Below are 23,133 nucleotides of genomic sequence, written 5' to 3'. Positions count from 1 at the left end.
GAAGTGCTCTTACTGTATTTAGTTTGGCCACAGGGGAGAAAGTTTCTTCGTAGTCTACTCCATACACCTGAGTATATCCCTTAGCAACCAATCTTGCCTTGTATCTCTCGATTGAACCATCTGCACGTCTTTTTATGGTGAAGATCCACCGACATCCTACTGGTTTCTTTCCCGGAGGTAGAGTACACTTTTCCCACGTTTCATTTTTTATCAAGGCATCAATCTTCTTCTTCATGGCTTCCCTCCAGTGCTTGTGTTTTATTGCCTCTTCGAAGGACTGCGGAATCTCTTCTTCTTCATAAAGTGCAGCTTCGAACGCCCTAGCCATTTCGGTAAGGTGTCCCTGGGTGAGATTGGCAATGCTGTATCTCGATTTCCGCCCTTTCCAGTCTGGCGAATATCTGCGAGGAGGAATGCCCCTTGTACTTCTTTGGGGCAATTTGTCGTGCCCTGTCTCTTGTTCCGTCGGTGGTTCATTTGTATCACTTCTATTTTTCCTGTCACTGTCAGTGGTTCCAAGTAGGGTACTAATATTGGGATCAGAAGCTTTTACCTCAGGATTCAAGGACTGGTCAGATAGCTTGGCAGTGTCCTGAAGCGGCACGTTATGTTCCTGTGGATTTGACTGCCCGGTGGTACTGCTAACTTCCTCTGTTGGACCGATTTCTATGACAGGATTTTGGTCTGATAGGGTAGTTTGGTTGTTTTCCCCCTGAATATCCTCCCCCTGAATGGTTTCTCCCCACAGAGGTACCCAATTTAGTGCGTCACTGCTTGGATTTTCCGTCTCACTCTCCCCCTGACCACTAGATTGGCTATAGAAGTACTCACTCTCAACAAAGTCACAGTTCATAGTGACATACATGCGATCTGTTGACGGGTCATAACATCTATACCCTTTTTGATTTTTCCCGTACCCCAAGAAAACACATTTGACTGCACATGGTGAGAATTTATCGCGATCATGTTTGGGTATGTGAGCAAAGACAGTGCAACCAAAAACTTTGGGTTCAAGATTGAGAGAAGAGGGAATTGAGTGTTTTGAAGAGAATATTTCTAAAGGGGTTTTGAAGTTTAGGATTCCTGTTGGAAGACGATTTAGAAGGTAAACGGATGTGGCTATGGCTTCAGGCCAGAAAGATTTCGGGATGTGGGACTCTATTAGAAGTGCACGGGTGATCTCAAGGATATACCGATTTTTCCGCTCAGCCACCCCGTTTTGTTCAGGTGTGTATGCACATGTTGTTTGGTGAAGGAGACCTTTTTCGGTGAAGAAGGTTTTCATTCTAGAGTTCACATATTCTCTCCCATTATCAGATCTAAGGACTTGGATTTTGGTGTTGTACTGGGTTTGGACAAGGCTATAGAACTCAGTGAATTTTTCAAAGACTTCTGATTTTGATTTTAAAAAATAAATCCAAGTCATACGAGAAAAATCATCAACAAATAGCAAAAAATACCGAAATCCTTGACCCCCGGTAACCGGAGCAGGGCCCCAAACATCAGAGTGAACTAAAGCAAACGAAGATTTTTCTCTAGTTTTGTTCAACTTGAAGGAATGTCTATGACTTTTAGCCAAAACACATGTTTCACAATTCAAAACAAGTGAAGAAGAAACAAGTTTGGGAAAGAGTAGACGGAGATATCCTATAGATGGGTGCCCTAACCGACGGTGTAAGAGCCAAACCTGTCTTTCATTCAGTCCATGAGTTAGCAGCGCAGTACTGTGTTGGGCAATCTCATCTACGTAGTACAGTCCATGTCGCTCAGTGCCACGCCCAACTATCGTCCCCGTCTTGATATCCTGTAACATGCAAAAACGAGGCTGCATTAGAAGTTTGCAGTTAAGTTCTTTCGTGACGTGACTCACTGACAACAGTTTGTGGGACAAAGATGGAACATAAAGACAATTTGAGAGGCGAAGGGTTGGTGATATAGATATAGTTCCTGCCCCCTCTACTTGTGCTAACTCCCCACTAGCTGTTTGGACAAAAATTTTTGTGGGTTGAGAAATATCGAGGAAGTCCGATGCATCAAAGGACATGGTATCGGTTGCCCCACAATCAAAAATCCAATGATAGTCTTTAGGTCCTATGTTTGAGGAAGATGAGTACGCTAAAGCTTGGAATTTGTTTGTACAAGTAATGGAAGGCTGAAATTCAAAATGTCGGGGTGTATTTTCATTTTTGTCGAAAGTTCGGGGTGTATTCTCGGGAATTCGGACAAAAGAGGGGGTTTTATGCAATTTTTCGGTCAACTGGGGTATGTTCCGTAATATCGGAATTGGCTGGGGGAGAATTTGGGAGGAAATTTTGTGGTAGGGTTTATTTTGAGATTTTTTCAAACTTGGGGGGCTAATTTGCAAAATGGAGGGGGTGTTTTTCCAAAACTCCCAAATCGGACCCTTCTTCATCCCCCACATTTTTTTAGCTTGAGGGGCTATTCCTCCACATTTCTTCCTTCTTCTCCGCTGCTCAGCCGCCACCGCCGCCGCTGCAGCAGCCGCCGCCTCCGCCGCCGCCGTCGCTGCAGCAGCCGCCGCCTCCGCCGCCGTCGCTGCAGCAGCAGCTGCTGTCGCTGCAACAGGAGCAGCCGTTTCCACTGCTTCAGCCACCGCCGTCGCTACTCTAGCCGCCTTCTCTTCATTTTCATCTTTAGCGGCTTCCTTTTCTTCGTCTACTGCAGCATTTTCCTCCACAGGTAACTTGGTTTTCTCAATTGATACCTCAGATGGCTTTTCTTTTGAAAGCTTCTTTTCAGCTTCTGAGGTTGGTACCTGCTTGTCAGTAGCTTTTGGTTCCTCGGGTTTCTTCTCTGGTGTTTCAGAGGTTTTCTCCGGCTCGATCTCGAGCTGGGCAGCAAGCAGCGAGTGCTCCACTGTAGTAGGAGTAGACTCTACGCCGAAGTTCTTCGGGTGGTAGGATTTTTGGTTTTGATTTGTGTTGGCTTTGTACACATTAATTAGATTTGAGATAGACTCGATCAATAGCTCGAGGGTGTGTATTTGACTGACCTCCATTTGAGGCTTTTTGTTGATTTCCTGCTCTGATACCATCTTAAAGATGGTAATCGAGAGAGGTATAGATAAGTTGGTAAGGCATATTGAGAGTAGGAAGTAGAAAGAAAATCTTTCTTGTATGTTTTTCTTGTTGATATGAAATGCTCATCTCCCTAGTATTTATAGGGAGATTTGAGTCCCTTGGAATACAACAATTAAATGTGTATTGAAACTACATCATGCTAGGGACTCTACACTCTAATAAATATGGGCGGCCATCTAGGAACTCTACTGTAATAAATGAGGGCGGCCATTTATGATTTCTTTTTCCAACAGATGGAATGGAAGCCTTGAGGAACCCTACGAGGAAGCTTAACAGCTGCAACAATGTCGAGCGTCGCCGATTTCGCATCCATCACCACAAAATGCGATTCCTCCGTCTTCTCATTACTCACATACGCCACCAGGTATCCATCGTCCTCCTCCTCCGCCCCCTCCCTCGCCACGAAAATCGGCTCGCTTCCGTAGCAGTCTGGTCCGTACATCCGCCTCGCCACCACGCAATCGTCGCCGTCGATAGCGACAGATCTATCTTTACGACTCCCAGCATCTTCGGAATGCTCTCTACAACCGCCGCATACACATATCTATTCTTCTTCCCGTCGTATTTCGGATTGATGACTCCGAAATCGAGGCGCAGATCGGAAAGCGGATATCGTTTCACATCCTTTGTTGCGAGATCGATCACGATCTTCTCCATTGATAGATCAACGAGCTCGATCTGCTCCACCACGTGCTCAATTGACTGCATATTGGAGGCGATGACGACGATCTCACCGCCGCCGTCTTCTTCCTCCCATGAATTGGCCGTGTGGAGCAGATTCAGCCCCGGCGCCTCGATCCAATGCATCTCGCTCTCATCTGCGGCGTATCTCGGAATCATACCGAGCTTCGGAATTTTCTCGAGATCTACTCTCATCGTCGATTTGCCTCTCAGAGCACTCACAACGGTGAGCAGCCCACCGTCCGTGCCAGCGGCACTGAGACGGTGTCCGCCGCTGGCACGGCGCTGCTCGATGCATCGAGCACGTCCGTATCAGCGAGCAGGCGACGTGGCAGCGTGTGATTGGCCAACGGCATATCAGTTGAAATTTTTTTTTAATTTTTTTTATTTTTAAAATAATACCAAAAAATAAAAAAAAATATTTTCCCAATCCCAAAAAAAGCCATTTTTTATTTTTTTAAATTTTTTCCTCAAAATCATCTATAAATACACATATTCATCATTCATTTTTCACATCAAATCATCCTCATTCATCTCGCATTCATATTTTTCATACAACTTATCTACACCTTCATCTCTCACTCAAAACCTCAAATGGATTTCACTCATCTCATTGCGGAGCGGAGCGCGAAGAACAAGAATACTACAAACAACATCGTGCCTCTTATGAAGCATATGTCGCAGCGAATACCCCCGCCCCTCCTCCTCAACCAACTAGATCAACTCGCCGCTACATCCATCGTGACCGGGAGGGAGCCCACGAAAGGCTTGTTGCCGACTATATTGCCGACCCGCCGCGATTTCCGGCAGATTACTTTAGGCGTCGTTTTCGCATGTCAAAGCGCTTGTTTATGCGTATTGTCAACACATTATCCGCCCGTGTTGAATTCTTCCAAACAGGTCCAGATGCAGCCGGTCGGCAAAGTATCTCGGAGTTGAAGAAGTGTACGTGTGCCATCCGACAACTCGCTACTGGGTAAACGACCGACCTCTTCGACGAATATTTGCATGTCAGTGAGTCCACTGGAATCCTTTGTCTGAAAAATTTTTGCGAGGGCGTTCGTACAGCTTTCGGTGATGAATTCCTTCGGGCACCCACCACCGATGATTGCCAACTGTTGCTTCGTCTTCACGAATCAGTCCATGGCTTTCCCGGAATGCTTGGCAGCATTGACTGCATGCATTGGAGGTGGAAGAATTATCCGACTGCTTGGAGGGGGCAACACTTAAGTGGCCATAAAGACGGCGGCCCAACACTTATCCTTGAAGCGGTCGCCGACTACCGCCTATGGATTTGGCATGCATATTTCGGTGTTGCCGGATCCAACAACGACTTGAACATGCTCTATTCTTCACCCCTCTTCAATGATGTGTTGAATGGTGTAGCACAGGTGATCGTCTTCACCGTCAACGGAAATACATACCACATGGGTTACTATCTCGCCGATGGTATCTACCCAAGGTGGTCGACTTTCGTGAAGACGCTCAGCAACCCGCAAGACCCGAGATGGGTTCTTTTTGCGCAGCGTCAAGAGTCCGCGCGGAAAGACGTCGAAAGAGCCATTGGGGTCCTTCAAGCCCGATTCAACATTGTGAAGGCCCCAGCTCGGCTGTGGTACGTGAATAATATCGCCGGCATCATGTACACGTGTATTATCTTACACAACATAATTATAGCCGACGAAGGACCGAGGGCGGCAAGCTTCTACGACGAGGATGAAGCCGGAAGCTCAACCGCGGGGTCTCCCTCATGCCGAGGTGTGCATACGACGGTGGGTGAGAGGATCGAAACAAGGCATACAATGCGCGATACCCGAACCCACGTTGAGCTACAAGAAGACCTAATCAAACACATGTGGGCAAAATTCGGCAACGAGTAGTGGGTTTTTTTAATTTTACGAATTTAATTATGTAATTTTTAATTTTTAGGAGTTTAATTATGAAAATTTTAATTTTTAGGATTTTAATTATGAAAATTTTAATTTTTAGGATTTTAATTATGTAATTTTTAATTCTCAATGTATTTTGTAATATTATTCCGGATATTTTTAATGTATTTTAATTTTGTGGAAATGTTTTTATTTAAATTGAATAATAGAATGGTGGGACCCTTGTGCTCGTCTCGTGGGTGTTGTGCTATTGCCTAAGAGTAGGGCTGTCAATTTTTGATCTGACACGATAATTCGACACGAATGCGCACGAAGTTAACCCGACACGAATACGCACGTTTAGGATTTGGGTCCTTATAGGGTCGACCCAATATGAACCCGAAAATTTTGGGTTGTGTTGGGTCAGATTTGGGTCGGGTTGGGTTATCCGTTAAGAAAAAAAATAATTATTTTGATTATTTTTATTAATTAAATTAATATATTAAATTTTAATTTTAATTATTTTTATTAATTAAAAAAATATTATATTTTAAATTTATTAGTAAAATATGATTAATACTATTATTAATTATTTTTTATGATAAAAAAATATTACCGCATACTTAAATTTTATTAAAAAATAATTATTTTAATTATTTTAACTTTATTATTTAGATTTAATTTTAATATACTTTAATTTTATTATTTGGATTTAAAAATTATTTAAATTAATTATTTTAATTTTGTAATATCTTATTTTATCGTGTAATATCAAATTTTAATTATATAATATCATATGTCGGTCGTTATCGTATAGCGTTAAACTATATTGTGTAGTAACTTACTATCATTAAAAGATGACCCATATTTTTTTGGATGACACGAAATCTGCACGAATCCGACACGAATCTGTTGGGTTGTACCCGATAAGAACACGATGATTTCGGGTTGGGTTGGGTTGGGACCCGATAAGGTTGGGTTGATATTGTGTTGACCCGATAGCGACCCGATCTGCACGATTTGTCAGCCCTACCTAAGAGCAAGCAGAAAAAGTGGGGCCGGGCCCACCCCGTGCTAGTTGGCAAGAGCACGGTGGTGGGTGCTCTAGAATCTCAATTGGTTCGATCGCGATCTGAGTATCGGGAAACACGGCGAATCGTTTCGTCACCGCGAAATCGTGAACGAATGAGCATTTTTTCATGGAGTAAATCGGGACGGATTTCTGCTTTTTTCCGTCGGAATTGATTCGGAAAAACTTCAGAAACGGTGGAATCGGGAAATAACGGAAGGAGAACGTCTCGCCGGTGTCTGGATCGAATTTCGGGTGTGCCGTCATGATCTGGAAACTCTCCGGGCTGTCGAAGTCGCGGTGACCAACAGTGGCGACGTCTCCATTCTCCGTCACCGTGATCTGGTACAGAATGTCGGTTTCGACGAGAGCGAAGAGTTCGCCGGCGATCAACGCTAAGCTTGTGTTGGCAGTGCCGACGCCGTTGGCGAAGGGGTTGAACTTGCCGGTGAGAATCTGAGAGGCGGTCAGCAGCAATGAGGAGGTGATTTTGCTCGTGAAGACTCCGAACATGTTGGGGTAAACGGGGTAGCCGAGATCGCGCTCGGTGATGTACTTGTTGGTGTGAAGAACGAACCTACGGTTGTGATGATCGAAATGCAAATTAATGAAATGACAACATGCAAGGAAGAACACAAGCGAATTACGTGGTTCGGCGTAAGCCTACATCCACGGGCAGAATCTGGTGTGTTTCTTTATTGATCACTCGAGAAATTACAAACATAAGAGCACTCAAAACTCTCAAGAATTTACAAGATGGAAAACCCTCAACTCGCCCGAAAACTTCTTGCTTCGAGAGCTAAAAACGCACAGCTGAAAGATAACACTTCCTCTCTTGAATTCTCTCTCTATCACTTTTGATTTCTGTTGTTGTTGGTTCCGGAATGAATCGCAACTCCCTTAAGAAGTATCGATCAAGAAAACCGCCGAACAGCTTCCTTTGCCGAACAGCTTCCAATTGCCGAACAGCTTCCAATTGCTGAACAGCTTCCTTTTGCCGAACAGCTTCCAATTGCTGAACAGCTTCCTTTTGCCGAACAGCTTCCAATTGCTGAACAGCTTCCTTTTGCCGAACAGCTTCCTTTGGCCGAACAGCTCCTTTTGCCGAATACGGTTATAACCGTTTCCAACGGCTAGTTTCTGTTTTGGTTTTCAACGGCTATTTCCTGACTTGATTCTTCCACCAGCTCAATCCGATCTTGATGAGCTCAAACACTAACAAATCCTCCACCTTTGAGCAATCTAAGATCCATCACCACCAGTTCCACCTTCCTTCCCATACTTACAAATTTCGGACCACCCCAACCAAATCCAAGCAATGTCGGAACTTGGATCTTGGTAGGGCTTTAGTAAGTGCATCAGCCGCATTGTGCTCGGTGCTGACCTTCTCAATCTTCACCGCACCCTTCTCAACCTCATCTCGAATGAAATGCAGCCTCACGTCTATATGTTTGCTGCGTTCATGATATGTCTGATGTTTCGAGAGACAAATCGCGCTATTGCTGTCGCACTTGATCACAACATTCTCTTGCTTCACCCCAAAATCACCAACTATACCCCTAAGCCAGAAGCTTTCCTTTACTGCCTCAGCAAGAGCTATATACTCTGCCTCCGTCGTCGATAGAGCCACCACGGATTGGAGATTAGACTTCCAGCTCACCGCGGAGCCGAACAAGGTAAATATGTACCCAGATTGTGAGCGCCTATTATCAAGGTTAGCTGCATAATCTGAATCGCAAAACCCAATAATGCTATCCTTATCTCCTTCATTCTCTGATTTGAACATTATTCCCAGATCACTACTTCCTTTGAGATACTTGAGAATCCCTTTCAAAGCCAACCAGTGCTCTCTTCCCGGACAGGACATGTATCTGCTCACCACGCTTACCGCATGAGAAATATCAGGCCTTGTGCATATCATCATATACATCACACTCCCAACTATGTTGGAATAAGGTATCTGGCTCATCTCTCTTTCTTCTTGCTGATTTCTGGGACATTGTGATTTGGACAGCTTAGTCTGTTGTGATAGTGGAACTGAGGTTGTTCTACTCTTGTCAATCTGATATTTGCGCAGTACTTTCTGAATGTAGCCTTCTTGGGACAACCACAACACCCTCTTATCTGCATTTCTGAATATATCCATTCCCAAAATCTTGCTAGCACTCCCCAGATCCTTGATTTCAAATCCCTTTTTCAATAAGGCTTTCACCCTATCTAGCTCCTGTCTATCTGGTCCAGCAAGCAAGATGTCGTCTACATATAATAGCAAATACACAGCAGGTCCCTCAGACTTTGATTTGAAGTAGACACAACTATCATATCTGGAATTTATAAATCCCATACTCTGCATATGTTCATCAAACTTGATATGCCATTGTCTACTTGCTTGCTTCAAACCGTATAGACTTTTCTTTAGTAGACAAACCTTATCTTCACTCCCATGTATCACAAATCCCTCTGGCTGATTCATGTATATAGTTTCCTCAAGCTCTCCATGAAGAAAGGCTGTCTTCACATCAAGTTGGTCCAAAAACCAACTTCTTTGAGCAACTATAGCTAGCAAAATTCTTATTGAGGCATGCTTTACCACTGGAGAAAATACTTCATTATAGTCTATTCCCTCCTCTTGTGTGAACCCCCGAGCTACAAGCCTAGCCTTGAACCTAATCTTGTTCCCAACCTCCAACTTTTTCTTGTATATCCACTTACAACTCACTGGTTTTTGTGTGGAGGGTCTCTTCACAAGCACCCATGTCTTGTTCTTGATCAGGGACTGTATTTCATCTATCATAGCCTCCATCCACTGCTTGCTCTCCTTAGAACTCATAGCTTCCTTGAAGCTTGAAGGCTCTGCATACTCTATGTTTTCTGCAACACATAGTGCATATAGCAAGTATTCTTCTTCACTGTATCTTGTAGATGGTTTAGGGATTCTTCTGACCCTATCTCTGGCTAGAACATAGTCACCCAAATCCTGCTGCTCTTCTTCAGGGTTCAAGACATCAGCATCTGCTTCTTCTTGTTCACTATGATTTCCCATCTGCTGTTCAGGCTCAGCAATTCTATCTGCTCCAGAAACCTCCACCTGAACTGATTCCTCAGCCTCCTCAGGTTCTGGAACACCCATCTCCACCTCCACTTCCCTACACCACTCCTTGAATTTCATGAATGTCTCTGATTTTTCCTTCAAGATAAACACCCATAATTTTCTAGAAAAATCATCAATAATGGATAGAAAGTATCTACCTCCACCCAATGAAGCTGGTGTAGCTGGGCCCCACAAGTCACTGTGGGCATAGTCTAGTGGTGACTTTGAGCTGTGAATTCCTCTTCCATAGGGCAGTTTCTTACTCTTTCCGAGCACACATTGCTCACACAAACCCAACTGCTCATTGGGATTTTCCAGCTTAATCAGCTCCTTCTTGGCCAATTCTTTAATTCCAGTTTCTCCCAAGTGTCCGAGTCTGAGATGCCACATTCTTAAGTCTAATACCTGCACCAGATTCACAGATCCAGTAACCACACTTGCCTTTAGATAGTATAGGCTTCTCTTTCTCTCAGCCATCATAACAACATCACCATTCTTGACGATGTTCATAATCCCATCAGATAATATGCAATTATATCCTGCTGCATCCAACACTCCAATAGAGATCAAATTCCTCTTAATCTCTGGAATAAACCTCACACCAGTGAGTAACCTGATGGAGCCATTATGAAGTCTAAGCCTGATGGACCCAATTCCTCTGATTCTGCATATCTGGTCATTTCCTAACAAAACTGATCCAGCTGCATTCTTGATTTCCTCAAAATGACTTCTAGTTGGACACATGTGGAAGCTACATCCAGAATCCATGATCCATGGAAGTTCTTCCATGTCCTCAGTCACACACAGAGCCTCCGGGACCACCAACTCTTCTGCAATATCAGCATTGTTCTTGCCATTCTCTTCCTCGGCCTGCTTCTTCTTCCAAACCCAACAATTCTTCTTTATGTGGCCTGGTTTCTTGCAGTGATGGCATGATCTGGTCTCTTTCCAGTCAGCTGTCTTGGTTTTCCAAGGCTTCTTCTGTGACTTTCTTTTCACATTCTTCTTGTGATCAGCAACATTCAGACTCTCAGACACCATTTCAGTGGACTTTGGATTAGATTTCTGGATTTCCTTGAGCTTTAGAGCAGAGTACACCTCTTCATATCCAATCTTGGACTCTCTACCAAGAAGTATAGCATCCTTGAAATGCTCATAACTTGGTGGCAAGGAATTCAACAACATCAGAGCCTTGTCCTCATCTTTAATCTCTTCATCAATGTTCTCAAGATCATCGATGCATTTCCCAAATTCTTCGAGCTGTTCCAACACACCTTTTCCATCAGCAATCTTGAAAGTGAGAAGTTTCTGCTTCAGGTGCAGCCGATTTGCCAAGGATTTGGCCATGTATAATGACTCCAACTTGGACCAAACTCCAGCCGCTGTCTCCTCCTTTGAAACTTCTCTGAGGACTCTGTCATTGAGGTTGAGTATCAAGGTACTATATGCCTTGTACTCTCTGTCTTGAGCCTTTGCCTTCTCCTTTTCATCAGGCTCGGGCTTCTTCTCCTCATTACTGCCTCCACCATTTAGGGTTTCCCATAAACCCTGTTGCATCAAGATTGCTTTCATCTTCAGCCTCCATAGGCCAAAATCATTTCGGCCTGTGAACTTTTCAACATCAAACCTTGCTGCAGCCATTATTCAAACAGGTTGAGCGCCTTCTTGAGGAAACAAAGAAAGAACTCCCAAAACTTTATGCCTTCTCGATCAATTCAGTGGACGAATTTCCCACAGACGGCGCCACGTTGTGAAGAACGAACATACGGTTGTGATGATCGAAATGCAAATTAATGAAATGACAACATGCAAGGAAGAACACAAGCGAATTACGTGGTTCGGCGTAAGCCTACATCCACGGGCAGAATCTGGTGTGTTTCTTTATTGATCACTCGAGAAATTACAAACATAAGAGCACTCAAAACTCTCAAGAATTTACAAGATGGAAAACCCTCAACTCGCCCGAAAACTTCTTGCTTCGAGAGCTAAAAACGCACAGCTGAAAGATAACACTTCCTCTCTTGAATTCTCTCTCTATCACTTTTGATTTCTGTTGTTGTTGGTTCCGGAATGAATCGCAACTCCCTTAAGAAGTATCGATCAAGAAAACCGCCGAACAGCTTCCTTTGCCGAACAGCTTCCAATTGCCGAACAGCTTCCAATTGCTGAACAGCTTCCTTTTGCCGAACAGCTTCCAATTGCTGAACAGCTTCCTTTTGCCGAACAGCTTCCAATTGCTGAACAGCTTCCTTTTGCCGAACAGCTTCCTTTGGCCGAACAGCTCCTTTTGCCGAATACGGTTATAACCGTTTCCAACGGCTAGTTTCTGTTTTGGTTTTCAACGGCTATTTCCTGACTTGATTCTTCCACCAGCTCAATCCGATCTTGATGAGCTCAAACACTAACAGTTGGTCTTGACGAAGCGGCTGCAAAAGGCCGCTTCGCCGCCGGAGATTTTGACAGCGTGGATCATGCCTTCGCCGTCAACGAGATGGTAGGGTCTGCGGGGGGTGAACTGCTGGTTTGGGCCGTTTTGGAGGTAGGCGCTAGTGAGGCATAGCGGGAGGGAGCCCTCCACCACCTGCATCGGGATACACATAAATTTGTTTTGTTAGGGACTAAAATTCAATTTGAAAATTTTAAAATATAATTACCATATATTTTATTATGATGATAGGGATTTTGCATAATGAATAACACAAAATAATGAAAATTCAACGATATTATATAAACAAAGAAAAGAAATTCCTCCACCACCTGGCATGGGGTTGGGGGGGAGCTCCTCGGTCGGGGAGAAGCTGCCGGAGAGGACGTGTTCGGGGTCTAGGTAGGGAGGTGGGAGTTATTGAAGGTGGAGATGAGATTGTCTAATGGCTCTAGGTGGTTTGGCTGCGGTTAGGTTTGGTTTAGTAGTTTTTGTGGCTCGGAAGGAGGGAAGCTTGCATTGAGAGAAAGAGCAAAACTTTCCATTTTGTAGTGTTGATGAAACTAGCAATCATATTTGAAGGTGATTTGCAGTTCAATTGATTGAATTGTTTAACTTCATCACGTTCTTTGTTCAATAATCAATATTAAAAAATTGAAATAAATAAAAGAACCATGTGTTTAGTGTTTGTCTTATTTGTTATATCAAGTAGTAACTAATTTAAAAACGAGATCCTCATCAATGTGGCATATCAAGCCAGTCCCAATATGATTTATTTTGTCATTTTATTGGGTTCAGTTTAGTTAAACAGCCTGAATCAAGTTTTAATTATTAAATATAGTCAACTTTGGCATCATTTTCTTTTGTGTTTTTACCTGTGAAGATTAAATTACTAGTTATAGTAATTACATTTAGACAGACTGGTATGATGGATCTGTAATCTGTTCAAAGTCAGGGTACATTTATTTATGAAAATGCAAGTTTAGCGCATCTGCAACGGTGAGCAGGACGGCGTCCGTCAGTGCCAGCGGCACGGAGACGTCGTCCGCCGCTGCACTCGCGCCGCTCGATGCATCGAGTACGTCCGTGCCAACGAGCAGGTGACGTGGCCGCCGCCGATTGGGCAACGGCATAGCCGTTGCATTTGAATTTTTTTTTAAAAAATTGATTTTTAATTAAAAAATGATTAAAAATTTTAAAAAAAATTCTCACTTCCCAAAAAAATATATCCGTTTTCTACCGTTTTCTACCAACTTTTAATTTTTTTTTAATTTTTTTCCCCCAAAAATACACATTTTCATCTATAAATACCTCAACTTTCACAGCAAAAAATTCACACCACACTACACAATTCTCATCTACATTCTCTCATTTCCATTCTCATCTACATTCTCTCATCTTCATTCTCAATCTTTCGCCCACTCCTACAACATAATAATGTCCGCCGACGGCGATCACCCCCCGGACTCCCTCGGTTGGAACCCCGAGTGGTTCGGTTCACAACCGTTTCCTAGTCCAGAAACGGAATTTTCGGCCCCTCCTTAAACCCAAAGTTTGGGAGTTCCGGGTGGCTATCAGCCTTACCCGATCGACGACCAAGCTGCCCCCGAAGGGCTATACGGGTGGACACCCGAGCCTAGAGCGAGGTCGACCGCCCTCTCCCAAACTCCGACTCCTCCTACTCGCGGTGTCCGCACACCGTACACTTCGGCGGAGATGGAGCAATTGTTCAAGGCGTTCTTGTCAATCTCCGAATATCCGGAGGTTGGCACGAGCCAATCCGGCGATCACTATTGGTGGCGCATCTGTCGCCGATACAATGAAAACCGGCCGGCGGGAACAATCGAGCGCAACGAGAGTATGGTGCGCAATGCCATCTACCGAGCCAACGAAGAAATCCAAAAGTTCAAGGGGTATTACCTCCAGGAAGAGCGGTCGGCGGGGAGCAGCCGGAGCGAGGTCGACGTCATCACTGCCGCGATGAACACCTATCAATCCATGAACTACAAGCCGTTCAAGTACATCAACATTTGGCAGGAGACGCGGTCGCATCCGAAGTATAGGGGAGGCGCAACATCCTCCTCTAGCGGCTCCTCCAAACGGTCAAGGTCGGTATCCCTATCCGACGCCGGCTCCGAAGACGTGGTTAGCCAACTCGCCGGAGCTAACTTTGGTAGCCCCGACGCCGGCCCGAGCGGTTCCCAACACCGACCGCAGGGAAGGAAGAAGGCAGTTGCCAACCGCCGTCGCGCCGCGACTCCAACCGGCAATGCTCCCGAACCCACTCCCATTCTCGTGCCCTATGCGCCACCTCCACCCCCACCAACTTGTTGTGGGAGATTTTGACCCAACTCAATATGGCCGATAGGTCAACTATGACCCACGCGCAACTTCGATCGCACGAGGCCATGATATTAGGCCTCCAAAAACAATTGGGGGTAGTGCCGCCGGATGAATAGTCTTCCACGAGGATATTTTAGCTTTAATTATGTAATTTTTAATATTTAGTATTTTAATTATGTAATTTTTAGTTTTTAGGATTTTAATTATGTAATTTTTATTTTTTAGGATTTTAATTATGTCTTTTTTTATTTTATTTGTAATTTGTAATACTATTTCTATTTTTTAATGAATTTTAATATTATGGAAATGTTTTTATTTAAATTGAATAATAGAATGGTGGGACCCTTGTGCTCGTCCTTGCGGAAAAGCATAGATGTGGGTGTTGTACTCTTGCCTCAGAGCAGACAGAAAAAGTGGGGCCTGGCCCACAACCGTGCTCGTTGGCAAGAGCACGGTTGTGGGTGCTCTTAACGTGCAATTATATTATATATACCTCAATTATATTAGAGCATCTCCAGTGGGCGGATGTCCCACTCGGACATCCACTAGGACTTCCCAAAAACACCTCCTGCCACGTCACTAGGACTTCTCATCCCACTGCCACGTCACTATGACATCCCCTTCACAATCCGCCCTTCCCATCGCCCTTCCCACTAGGACTTCCGCAATAAAAAAAATCACAAATTCACAAATATACGTAACGGAATTATAATTTTGACACGGAATACGGGAAAATTGCAAATGCTTCATTAAAAAAATTTACATAAAAAAAGAAAAAAAATTACATAATAAAAAAGAAAAAATTACATAATAAAATTTTTGACTCGGCTCACTCCTCGTCGTCCGTGCCGCCCTCGTCGTCGCCTGTGCCGCCCCCGTCGTCCCCGCCGCTAATCTCGGCGCCATCTTCTCCAATGGGTGGCATGCCCAAATCGCGCCGACATCCATCGATGACATCCTTCAACATCCTTTTGTACACAGGATCTGTCGTGCTATGCCACCTATGCATGGTCCAGACCAAGCTAGTCGTTATCTACGCGCGGGCGAGACGGTCGTACTCTTCTGGGGGAGCAGGGGCCTCCGATTGGACCTCGAACGACCCGCTGCTGCTTCCCCTAGCCTTCCGCTGCGCAGCCTTTTGCCCAATCGGGCGACGACGCCGGCGGGAGTCTGATTGAGGTAGCGGGGACACTTCCTCGGCTTCTGGGAGCTCGTGCGAACCAGCACTGCTGCTGTATTCACCGGAAGCGTTGATCTTCGTCCGCTTCTGCCAGCCCGATTCGACACCCCCACAAAACTTTTGGGAATCCTTCACCACGAGATAGGACTCCCACTGGTCGAAATCTTTGAACTTCAAAGATCTGTCGGGGTACTGCGCCAGGGCACGGTTCTTCACATCCTCCTCGGACATACCGCTGGTTGCCTGGCGGAGATTGTTTTGGTAGAGGCCGGCAAATCGACTAAGCTTAGGCCTCAACCGCTCCCACTGTTTCCGGCATTGTTCGGGAACGCGACTCTTCGCCCCAGCCGGTTTGTGTGTGAGGTAGGCTTCAGCGACGCGATGCCACAGTCTGTCAATATGCTGGTTAGCACCCACATAGGGATCCTCGACTATTGAAACCCAAGCCTTCGAAAGCGCGACGTTTTCCCACACGCTCCAGACCGTCCACTTTCTCGTCTCCTCATCATTCTCCTCATCAGCCACCGTTCGCGAGGAAGAGCCCGTGGCTTTCCCCTTGCCCTTGCCCCTGCCACGGCCCTTGCCCCTGCCCCTTGCCGCTGTCCCCACATCATCGGGAGTCTCCCTGATTGGAGATAGCCCCAACTCCTCAAAAGAGAAAGTTTCCACGCCGGTGAACTGAGTCTCCGGAACAAAACTGGAGGGGGTATCAGTAGACAGCATATCGATAACCGGGCGATAGACATCGTCCGCTAGTGGTTCAGGGCCCCTGCCACCCCCTCCACTAGGCATGGTCTGCATCATCCCCGGCATCATCCCACCCATCCCCATCATATTTGGGGTCATGCCCCCCATCACCGCTGCCCTGGGCATCATACCACCCATCCCACCCATCCAATTGTACATAGCGAAGTAAGGGGACATCATACCACCCATCTCACCCATACCACCCATCCTACCCATTCCACCCATCCCCGACATTGCCGGAACCATTGGCGCATTTTCGCTAGGGTTTCCCTCTAGTTCGGCAGGAAACGTCGGAGTCAGCGACTCGCTCGTGCCGAGGGAGGTTCTGTCGTTCTCCATTAAGTAGAAATGAAATTTGTAGTAAAAGAAGAGAGAAACTTGTTAACACAAGTGGTGTGAATGAAATGACGGGCAACGAGCCATATATATAGAGTTTTTTTTAAAAAAATAAAAATAAATTTAATACCGGACGTCCGACCCACACCACAATGGCGGACGTCCGCCCGCCCGTCGCCCGCACGTCTGAGGACATCCGACGTCCTTACGGGACGTCCGTATCCTACCTTCCAAGCCACAATGGCGGACGTCCCGGTCGCCCGTCACGGATGTCCGACCGGACGTTCGCCATTGGAGATGCTCTTATATATACCTCAGACTTGAACAATTAGTTGTCTAATTGTTAACATGTCAATACGAACTTATAATTGTGTTTAATAAGATTGACCATCACGAGTGCGTATTTTATGTTGTATGATTGTGGAGTGAAGAAAACGTGATTTCATGAACATAACTAAGAACATTATATATATATAAATATTGTTGAATCAATTAAAAATAAATAAAAGTTAAGTACCCATTTATGCTCGTGGTCCAGAATGTAAAATTTATCTGGAGAGAGCATTTGGATTTTGAAGTTTGAACCCACAAATTCTTGTGAAAAAAATGAAGGAAAAAAAGTGCAAAAATAATGGGTGCAAAAGGGGATTGGAGCCAGCATAAAAATAAGTAAAACACCATAAACAGCTGGAGTTAGCAAAGCCGTGCAAATAGACCAATAATGATAAAGATCGCTGATTAGTAATCTGTTTAAGTTTTAGTTATAGTCAGATTTTCTTATTAATCTATCTTAGATTAGGATTTAGGCAGTTCACATGGGCTTTAGATATTAGGGCTTTATTATTTAGAGTTCCCCCATTAGATCAGAAGCGTTTCTTTATTCTTCACCATGGCCTCGTTAGAGGATTTCCTTTTAGTTCTATTTTAAATTTTTAATCAATTAATTTAGTTTATAATGCTCACAAGAAAATGGCCACCTTAAGAAATTGGAAATTTTTTTTTGGGGATATAGAGAGAAAATCGGATCCGTGGGGCACTCTACTACTATAATAACGAAAATGTACATATTTTGTTATTTCTTCCATCTATGGGAAAAGCGTCACTCCTATTGGCGGTTTATTAAGTAAAAACGCCAACCACGTTGGCGTTTTACAATGTCTTTTTGATTTTAAGCAAATACAGTATTTATCGTAACACGCCCACTTGGTTGGCATGTTTAATTAAAAAACGTCAACCAAGTGGGCGTGTTTAACACATATATCACACCCACTTAGTTGGCGTTTTTAAGATAAAAAACGCCAACTTGGTCGGCGTGTTACCATTGAACCAGATATCAGTCAGATCTCTCTCAAAATCGCGAACTCTAATCACTTTCCCTCCCCAAATGCGAAAAACCTTAAGGAAACCCTTGCTCGGGCTGACGCAATCGGCGATTTGAGCGTGAAAATTTCGATTTTGGCTCATTTTTCCAAACATTAGTCTTCCTATTCAGTTAGTATATCTAAATTTTGACCAATATTTGATGGATTGTTATAATAGTATATATTGTAGTGTAATTAATAGAAATATTTGATGGATTGTTATGATATTATATATTGTAGTATATCTAAATTTTGACCAATATTTGATGGATTGTTATGATAGTCTATATTTGATGTAATTAATATCTAATTTTTTACCAATTTTTGGCTCACTCTACATAATGATGAATGAAAAAATAATACATATTTATTTGTGTTTTACATTATTGCAGATAGTATGACGTGGTGTGTCAATTTTATATTGGGTGGAAAGATAATTCCCGGAGCAGTTATTTCATATGATCCTCCTTTTTCAAAATGATTCATTATGTTGGATGAAAGTGTTTCCTACGATAAGCTTGTGGAAACAATTTGTGAAAGGATGGGGATAAGCATATTTGAAAACAAAGTTCAAATAATATGGAAACGTACTATATGCGTTGGATCCGGAGTCACGTTTATAGGTACTCTACTAGAAGAAGTATGCATGCCACTAATGTTCAGTGAGAGTATGGCTACAGGAGGCCAAATTGAATTATTTGTTGAGTATTCGGAAATTACTCAACAAAATAGTCATCATGTCATAAGTTCTGATATTGGTTCTTCTACGAGAGCCCAAGAACCAAGTTTCGCTGCAACACAAGATTTTTATGTTGGAGGTCTGCGTTTAGGGGACAGTGACAATTGTCATGAGGTTGATGACATTATAGGTCCTGATAAAGCCGACTTTCTTGATCCACAATCACTTTATGATTCTGAAGATTTAAAATTGTTAGTACAAACTCAGATGGTGATCCGTCTGATGATGGACAATTTGTTGATTCAAGACCATCCATTCCAGTTGGAGAAACAGTGGTTGGAGAAACAGCAGTTGGAGGAAGAGTAGTTCCACAGTTGCCACAGCGTGGAATGAACTATTTTCGCACCTTACCAGGTACATATGATAGTTTTGATCCAAAGAACTTTATGGTTGGTGATCCCAGTGTGCATTATTGTAGTGAAAAAGATCCTAGGAATGTCGGTTTGCATACTAAATTTAGAACGAAGTTGGAATTGAAGACATCTGTGACTTTTTGGCATTTAGAAAAAATCCGACAATATACAGTTGCTGAAAGTAAAAGAAAGAGATGGCATGCAGTTTGTAAGTGGCCACAAGGAAATCCAGAAGATAAGTCATTACCGAAATGTTTGTGGGAGTGTCGACCAAATTGTGCCTTTTGTCCCACTCCTATATATGATTGGCGTGGTACTCAACCCAATTTCGGCTAGGTTTTACCACGACGATCCTGTTTCACAAAATCAGGACCGTAGAACCGGTTGAGGAGCGGGATATACGGTTGGACAATCCCAAATTGTCGCAACACTCGCTGGGGCACGTATGGCTCAACCAAATTCCAGCAAATAAGGGTTGTGATCGACGTCCATATAGGACGACTGTCAACACAAATATCCGGCAAGTTTCGCATGACATAAGGCCTCCAAATAAACTACATATGAAACAAATTAAGTCAAAACAAATTCAATCAAAACAACAAACAAAAAACAATTTAAGTTACATAAATTACTTGGTTGGCGTGCATTTTGGAGGACTGATCTCTGAAATTTTCAATGCAATGCCCGAGTGCTTTTACATATGACGCTGGACCACTCCATCTAAAAAAATTAAATTATGAGCGAATAACACGGAAATTAATGAAAATTATGCTTAAAAAACTTAATTAGTGAACAACTTACGCGACTGCGCATGGTGCGTAGTCTATATGCACGGGATTTAGCATCTTTGGTCTAATATTTGGGATTCTCTCCCAAGCCCACAATTGTAACAAAGTACAAGCTCCCCCGACATCGGTCCTCCTAGCAAGGGCAGCTTCATATAAATTGTGGTACAAGCAAGCAAGAGTCGCACCACCCCAGCTATAGCTAGAATATCGTTCTACATTCATGAAAAATTGCAAGTAGAAGAATGAAATTTTATTTCCGGAGGCGTTCGGGATCATCAGACCACCAAGTAAAAGCAGACAATAAACACGAGCACGTTGAACATATATATAGTGGTCGTGTTCATCACTCAACTCAATCCTTAGTTGATTTGATAAGCTTGTCTATTTCCAAACCATTTCTTTCAACTCAACTGTATCTGGTACAAATCCAAGATAATCCAGAGAAAGTTGCATCCAATAGTTGACATCCTTAGTGGGATGTAACCCGTCAATGCATCACCGTCAACTTTGAGGCCCCATAAGACCTCCACGTCTTCCAATGTCACTGTCGCTTCACTGACTGGAAAGTGAAACGTGTGAGTCTCTAGCCTCCATCGTTCAATCAACGCGGTGATAAGATGGTGGTCAATGTCCTTTGGTTGACCACACCTCAATATGCCGTTGAACCCCATCTCATCTATTACTGCCAAAACACGCGGATGTATGGGAACATCCCAAATGATTCTTTCATATCTTCTGCAGTGTACGTCTTATGATTCAACTCCTGCCCATAAATTATTAGAGACGTGTTGTCTCTGAAGATACAATACAGAAGGGTCCTCAGGACCACATAAGAGTCTTCGACGAGAAGTTGAAGATGTTGACATAATTCACCTACACAACATTCACAATTCAAATTAAACAATACACAAACCTAAATAAATAATTGGATACTATTCAACCCATTATCACAAAATGGAACACCAATATCAAATAATGCACAATAACTCGTGTCTGCCACATCACACAAATTCACCTTCACAAGATTACACAAACTCACCTACACAATATTAGACAAAATTATAACACAATTCACCTACACAACATTCACAATTCAAACAAAACAATATATATAAACCTAAACAATTTCAATAATTTGTCACTATTGAACCCAATATCAAATAATGTAACACCTAAACCCAAATAATGCAACACCAATTTAAAACCCACATAAACCAAATCAAGTGGCCCAATTTTTAAGCTAGAACAACACTACCTAGTTTGATTCTCCAATCAAATTTATACCCTAACTAAACATCAATATCTCAACTATTAATCAACAATAATGTCATTCAAACAAGCCAATATGATAAATAATAATGCAACACATAATTTCAACTCAATTTACAACCCATTACAAACCCTAAGTAACTATCAAACATTACTCTAATATTGTAAAAAATAAGCATACTAACCGAAAAATATATCAAATATGCGGAAGAATAGCACTGATTCACTCCTTGTTGATGCAATTGATGGAGGGAGGGCCAAATCACCGAGAAGCCGCCGCTGTGTGTGGGTTTCGCGATGTGTGTGGTGTGGGTTTCGCGATTTGGGGGAGGAGAATCTAATATAATTCATTCTGCCTAAACACGCCAATGATGTTGGCGTTTCTAAGTTAAACACGTCAATGATGTTGACGTTTCTAATCTAAATACGCCAATACAATAGGCGTTTTTTACATAAACACGCCAACCAAGTGGGCGTGTTACGATAAATACTGTATTTGCATAAAATCAAAAAGACATTATAAAACGCCAACGTGGTTGGAGTTTTTACTTAATAAGTCGCCAATAGGGGTGGCGTTTTTCCCATAGATGGAAGAAATAATAAAATGGATACATTTTCGTTATTATAGTAGTAGAGTGCCCCACTGATCCAATTTTCTCGGGATATAGATGGGTTATTGGTTAATAGAGCCATTCTCTTTATATTTTGTCGTTATTTGTCACTAGTTTTCTTTTTTATTCGTCCACCAATACTTATCACACTTACTTTTTAAGTTTTTATTATAAAATTAATACAGTACTCCCTCCGTTTTTTAAAAATAACAACTCTTTCCATTTTAGTCTGTTCCTTCAAACTTTCTATTTTATAAAATCTTTACACCCCTATACATCAATTTATTTACCACTTATACCGCAACAATTAAGTGGGCCACATAATCTACTAACATTAATTCCATTACTTTTTTCTATACCTCTCTCTTACTTTACCATTTTTTCTCTCCCTCTCTCTTACTTTACTAAATTATGCATTAAAACTCGTGTCGTTTCAAATGTTTCTATTTTTAAAAAACAGAGGAAGTATATAATAGTAAGACACACACTCCATCAACTTTTTCAACTGGTTTTCTTTATATTTCTTAAGATGTTCTCTTTCTATATTTGAAAATAAATTCTTCTCTCCTCTCTCCTCATTAAAATAATAAATTATAATTTTCTCTCTAATTACTCTACCTAAAAGCTCCTCCAAAAATCTCGTGTTACTCGAAAATGTGAACATCTTGAATGGGTTGGAGGGGAATATAAATTAACAAATTAACTTTTGCTACTGAGAAAACCTTTAGGCTTGTTATCCATGAACTTGTTCAAAAATACAAAAATAAATTCACTCTTTCTATTGTGAAAAGTTGGCCACGTTATTAGAAACCATATTCTTAAATCATAGTAGCATATCCCAACAATATTAACTTTTTGACAAATAAAGAGTCGAGATATCTTCAAAGTCAGGGTCATTTATTTATGGAAATGACGTGTAGTTATATTAGGAAGTAGTCCCTAATAATTTGTCCTCATATGACCTAGCATGAATTTTTAAAAAAATAATAGAAAATATAAAAAAATTGGAGGAATATAAATCATATTTTTATATATATTAGTTTTATAATAAAATGTGAGTGAAAATGAGTACGTATTTGATGGTCAATGATAACGCAATTTCTTGAAAACAATTAACTAAGAACATTATGTCTAAAAATGTTGCTGAATCAATTAAAAATAAATAAAGTAC

General features: G+C 42.5%; 1 pseudogene; it reads right to left on the bottom strand.

Annotated features, from left to right (window-relative positions):
- Positions 1 to 3,312: 3,312 nt before the first annotated feature.
- On the bottom strand, positions 3,313 to 20,753 carry LOC121779183 (annotated as a pseudogene).
- Positions 20,754 to 23,133: the final 2,380 nt, after the last annotated feature.

This window comes from Salvia splendens, chromosome 19, assembly GCF_004379255.2.
Source record: "Salvia splendens isolate huo1 chromosome 19, SspV2, whole genome shotgun sequence".
Taxonomy (NCBI): Eukaryota; Viridiplantae; Streptophyta; class Magnoliopsida; order Lamiales; family Lamiaceae; genus Salvia; species Salvia splendens.
Note: the sequence above shows the minus strand (reverse complement) of the source record. Positions and strands in the feature narration are given on the sequence as shown.